Genomic DNA, 6484 nt, shown 5'->3' with positions numbered 1-6484 from the left:
GGGGGGGGGGGCAACACACACAACTAAATCCGTTGTCCGATCTAGGGGTCAAAACTGACAGATTTATCACAGAGTAAATGGCAGCAGACACGATAGCTGGGTGTAACCCCTAGGTGTGAGTCAAGGTAACAAAATACAATCAAAAAGTTAGGGATAAACGTCTAACATCTTACATGGTCGCTAGTCAAGTAGGGGAGCAGAAAAGTGACGTTATGTAATAAAGGAATGACCTGTAGCCCTTATGTTATGTAATAAAGTAGTGACCTGTAGCCCTTACGTTACGTAATAAAGGAATGATGTGCTAACTCATGTGCTGATGGAGCAAAAAACCACACTGACAAACACAATGCCAAAGTTTTGACACATACTGATCAGAGTTTCTTCCAAGCATCTCTTCGGGGATCACCCCGAAATTTTTTTTACCGCCCCCCCCCCCCGAACAAAATGAAATTTATATAATTTATATAGAAAATATATACTTTTAACAGTGACCGCCCCCCGAACAAAGTCTACCGCCCCCCCCCCCGGAGAAAAAAGTCTGGAAGAAACACTGATACTGACAAACACAATCCAAAAGTTTTGACCCACACTGACAAACACAATCCCATTAATGTGGTAAGAAAGTCAAACCGCAAATCCCTCCCGTTTCCGGCTATAATTAGGGAGATGATATTTCCTATTTATTTTGTCAATGACGTATTTATATTCTCGTAGATTTACGCCGGGTTTCAAAATAATTCACACCACGTGACCGCCTTTCCGCCCACTCCCAGGATTCCATCGGCTCGTGCTGGAGAGGAAACCCATCCCTGGAGCAGCAGACACGGGTCGGTCTGTGAGTGCCAGTCAGACCAGATCTCGTGTAAACATCACGTGGTCTGGTGCTAGTGCCGGCTCTGTCTTTATATTGTCGTGGAGTGATTCAACGGGGGGAGGTGTGGGATGTCAGGGGATTTTTTAGCATTTGAAACCAAGGAAGTCTTTCTGTAGTGTTGTATAGAAACCAAGGAAGTCTTTCTGTAGTGTTGTATAGAAACCAAGGAAGTCTTTCTGTAGTGTTGTATAGAAACCAAGGAAGTCTTTCTGTAGGGTTGTATAGAAACCAAGGAAGTCTGTCTGTAGGGTTGTATAGAAACCAAGGAAGTCTGTCTGTAGGGTTGTATAGAAACCAAGGAAGTCTTTCTGTAGGGTTGTATAGAAACCAAGGAAGTCTTTCTGTAGGGTTGTATAGAAACCAAAGAAGTCTTTCTGTAGGGTTGTATAGAAACCAAGGAAGTCTTTCTGTAGGGTTGTATAGAAGGACGAAAGAAGTTTGATCTCATTTACCCGTGGCTAAAAGAATCACTCACAACTCACACAAATTAACCCAGCATAAAGATCGTCTTGACCCAGCCCAACTGACCCATCCCAAGGATTGACCTGACCGAGCACATTGTCCTGACCCAAAGAATGTCCTGACCCAAAGATTGTCCTGACCCAAAGATTGTCCTGACCCAAAGATTGTCCTGACCCAAAGATTGTCCTGACCCAAAGATTGATTGACCCAAAGATTGATTGACCCGAAGATTGTCCTGACCCAAAGATTGTCCTGACCCAAAGAATGTCCTGACCCAAAGATTGATTGACCCGAAGATTGTCCTGACCCAAAGATTGATTGACCCGAAGATTGTCCTGACCCAAAGATTGTCCTGACCCAAAGAATGTCCTGACCCAAAGATTGTCCTGACCCAAAGATTGTCCTGACCCAAAGATTGTCCTGACCCAAAGATTGTCCTGACCCAAAGATTGTCCTGACCCAAAGATTGTCCTGACCCAAAGATTGTCCTGACCCAAAGATTGTCCTGACCCAAAGATTGTCCTGACCCAAAGCTTGTCCTGACCCCAAGATTGTCCTGACCCAAAGAATGTCCTGACCCAAAGATTGTCCTGACCCAAAGATTGTCCTGACCCAAAGATTGTCCTGACCCAAAGATTGTCCTGACCCAAAGATTGTCCTGACCCAAAGATTGTCCTGACCCAAAGATTGTCCTGACCCAAAGCTTGTCCTGACCCAAAGATTGTCCTGACCCGAAGATTGTCCTGACCCAAAGATTGTCCTGACCCAAAGATTGTCCTGACCCAAAGATTGTCCTGACCCAAAGATTGTCCTGATCCAAAGATTGTCCTGACCCAAAGATTGTCCTGACCCGAAGATTGTCCTGACCCAAAGATTGTCCTGACCCAAAGATTGTCCTGACCCAAAGATTGTCCTGACCCAAAGATTGTCCTGATCCAAAGATTGTCCTGACCCAAAGATTGTCCTGACCCAAAGATTGTCCTGACCCAAAGATTGTCCTGACCCAAAGATTGTCCTGACCCAAAGATTGTCCTGACCCAAAGATTGTCCTGACCCAAAGATTGTCCTGACCCAAAGATTGTCCTGACCCAAAGATTTCCTGACCCAAAGATTGTCCTGAACCAAAGATTGTCCTGACCCAAAGATTGTCCTGACCCAAAGATTGTCCTGACCCAAAGATTGTCATGACCCAAAGACTGCCCTGACCCAAAGATTGTCCTGACCCAAAGACTGTCCTGACCCAAAGATTGTCCTGACCCCGCCCAAAGATTGACCTGACCCAGCCGAAAGTTTGTCTTGACCCAAAGATTGTCCTGACCCAGCTCAAAGATTGTCCTGACCCCGCCCAAAGATTGACCTGACCCAGCCGAAAGTTTGTCCTGACCCAAAGATTGTCCTGACCCAGCCCAAAAATTGATTGACCTAACCCAAAGATTGTTTTAGCATACAATGACCTCGCAGCTTAGCCACGAGCGACTGACCACGATGACGTCACTAACAATTTCCCCACCGCCTGACACAGTTTCCCACCTGACGGCGCATACACCAGTGACAGGAGCAGACGATAAGGAAAGAAACCCAGTAGCGATCTAACCGTACGGTTGGCCATTAGCCGGCCAGGGACCGGAACTAGGAGGTGACGGGAGAGGACGGAATCATTTTTCTGACACCCTGATGTAATGCGTCATTATCTTAATGACGCTCTAATTAGGCGGAGTGAAAGTTTTCTCGTGAGATAAGAAGATCTCTTTAAAGGAAGTCAAGAATTGTCATTGCTGTATAAATGGTGCTCACGTAATAAGAATTCTATATATATGGTGCTCACGTAATAAGATTAGTATATAAATGGTGCTCGCTTTATAAGATTAGTATATAAATGGTGCTCACGTAATAAGATTAGTATATAAATGGTACTCACGTAATAAGATTAGTATATAAATGGTGCTCACGTAATAAGATTAGTATATAAATGGTGCTCGCTTATAAGCTTAGTATATAAATGGTGCTCACGTAATAAGATTAGTATATAAATGGTGCTCACGTGATAAGATTAGTATATAAATGGTGCTCACGTAATAAGATTAGTATATAAATGGTGCTCGCTTATAAGCTTAGTATATAAATGGTGCTCACGTAATAAGATTAGTATATAAATGGTGCTCACGTGATAAGATTAGTATATAAATGGTGCTCACGTAATAAGATTAGTATATAAATGGTGCTCACGTAATAATATTAGTGTATAAATGGTGCTCACGTAATAAGATTAGTGTATAAATGTTGCTCACGTAATAAGGTTAGAATATAAATGGTGCTCGCTTTATAAGATTAGTACATAAATGTTGCTCGCTTTATAAGATTAGTGTATAAATGGTGCTCACGTAATAAGGTTAGTATATAAATGGTGCTCGCTTTATAAGATTAGTACATAAATGTTGCTCGCTTTATAAGATTAGTATATAAATGGTGCTCACGTAATAAGATTAGTATATAAATGGTGCTCGCTTTATAAGATTAGTACATAAATGTTGCTCGCTTTATAAGATTAGTATATAAATATTGCTCGCTTTATAAGATTAGTATATAAATGGTGCTCGCTTTATAAGATTTGTATATAAATGTTGCTCGCTTTGCAAGATTTGTATAGAAATGTAGCTAGCATTATAAGATCAGTATATAAAATTTTTCTCGCTTTAAAAGATCAGTATATAAATGCTGCTCGCGTTATAAGATCAGTATAAAAATGTTGCTCGCTTTATAAGATCAGTATATAAATGTTGCTCGATTTATAAGATTTGTATCTAAATGTTGCTCACTTTATAAGATTAGTATGTTAATGTAAGATTAGTACATACATGTTGCTCATATGTTATAAGACTAGCAGTTTCTCTGGTCCTGTAGCCCCGTTCTCCGACGTATCCGCTTTCTCCCATTGTTTCTCTGATATTTTAACATTGTTTCCCTTACATTAAAACCTATTTCAACAAACGCCCCTTACACATAAATAGACCACACCCCAAAAGCAAACGGCGACCAAAGAACAATAATACACAGCGGGACCCGACTCACAGCATGCTACAGTCAGCCGGAGAATTAACATAGCGGTAGATAAAACAAACCTCGGTTATTGCACTTAGGCCCGGGGGGTTGTACCTACCCCACGGGCGAGGTGGGTTAAAGCCAGTCTTTCAACTAGAGATGGAGACGAAAGAAACTTTTAAACATCATGTGAAGTATTGTAAAGTGATCTGATGGGGCAAGTAGCGCTTTCAACACTGTAAAATTGTACGGTCTATGTAGTAGTCCCGAATCTGATGGGAGAAAGTAGCGCTTTCAACACTGTAAAATTGTACGGTCTATGTAGAAGTCCCGAATCTGATGGGTTAAGTAGCTTTCAACACTAAAATTGTGCGTCTGGGTAGCGGGAAGTCCCAAATATGATGGGAGGAAACTTGCACTTTTAACACAATAAAATTGTACGTGTCAGTACAGCGGGAAATCCCGAATGTGATGCGTCAAGAACACTTTCAACAGTCATGCGCAGATGCATAGTTGCAACTAGCGCAAGACAAAAAAGCTCTCAACTAATTAACATGCATAACATGCTTAACGCTGCATCACAACGCCCCTGTCTTCACCCCGTGCCGTATCTGCTACAACTGCATTCTTCGCTAGGCTAACCAAAATATCAGAACAATGTGCACGGTCAGTAAATGTATCAACAAACCCAAGTTGCTGTTCTTTTTATCATCATATCACTAATTCGTTTAACGTAATAGGTTGTTTGAGTTAACACGATATTAGCAAAGTCATTAAAATACCAAATTTTACACTAAACACAACATAAAATCGTCCATTTTTACAACCATTCCCTACAACCCTAAGCTAGCTACGACCTAGGGAATCAGCTCCTACCACGAAAGCTAGCAACACACTATGAAATCAAAATCCACACCTTAAACCAAGTTTTAGCACCAAAGCCGGCAGGGAGAGCAATCAAATGACCAGACATGAACGCACCAGTGACAAAGAAAATCTCTCCAGCTTTAGGCAGCCGGGCTGGTCGCCTCGAGGAGCCTGGGTACCGTCTGCACAAATCTCAAGACACGGCACTGTCTAAGACGCTCCTGGAACTGGAATTAGCTAGACTAGCGGGGCGGGTCGCCCTCCCCCCTAATGACCAGCCCCAGCGTCGGCTGTCTTCAGAAAGAAATAATTAAGTAGAAAATGCTCGGCTTTAATTTATCTTTTTCATGTCGGCTTTGCTTGTCTGGGCGCTGAGCCTGGAGGATCCCAGTGTCCTCGTCTATAGTTACACTGGTACAGCTAGCCTCCCTTTATTGGTATATTAGCCTCCCTTTATTGGTACAGCTAGCCTCCCTTTATTGGTACAGCTAGCCTCCCTTTATTGGTATATTAGCCTCCCTTTATTGGTACAGCTAGCCTCCCTTTATTGGTACAGCTAGCCTCCCTTTATTGGTACAGCTAGCCTCCCTTTATTGGTACAGCTAGCCTCCCTTTATTGGTACAGCTAGCCTCCCTTTATTGGTATATTAGCCTCCCTTTATTGGTACAGCTAGCCTCCCTTTATTGGTACAGCTAGCCTCCCTTTATTGGTACAGCTAGCCTCCCTTTATCGGTACATCTAGTCCCCCTTTATTGGTACAGCTAGCCTCCCTTTATTGGTACAGCTAGCCTCCCTTTGATTGGTACAGCTAGCCTCCCTTTATTGGTACAGCTAGCCTCCCTTTATTGGTACAGCTAGTCTCCCTTTATTGGTACAGCTAGCCTCCCTTTATTGGTACAGCTAGTCTCCCTTTATCGGTACAGCTAGCCTCCCTTTATCGGTACATCTAGTCCCCCTTTATTGGTACAGCTAGCCTCCCTTTATTGGTACAGCTAGCCTCCCTTTGATTGGTACAGCTAGCCTCCCTTTGATTGGTACAGCTAGCCTACCTTTATTGGTACAGCTAGCCTCCATTTATTGGTACAGCTAGCCTCCCTTTATCGGTACAGCTAGCCTCCCTTTATCGGTACAGCTAGCCCCCTTTGCTAGCTAGGCGTTTTGACATTTTCCAATTAAATCTAAGAATTATATTACACGTTGATATAACTATAACAAGTTTGAAACTTAGGAAGAACTGACTT

The sequence above is a fragment of the Physella acuta genome, unplaced genomic scaffold (genome assembly GCF_028476545.2).
Source record: "Physella acuta isolate Inbredline_101_S28 unplaced genomic scaffold, ASM2847654v3 ptg001486l, whole genome shotgun sequence".
In the NCBI taxonomy this organism is placed as follows: domain Eukaryota; kingdom Metazoa; phylum Mollusca; class Gastropoda; family Physidae; genus Physella; species Physella acuta.
Note: the sequence above shows the minus strand (reverse complement) of the source record.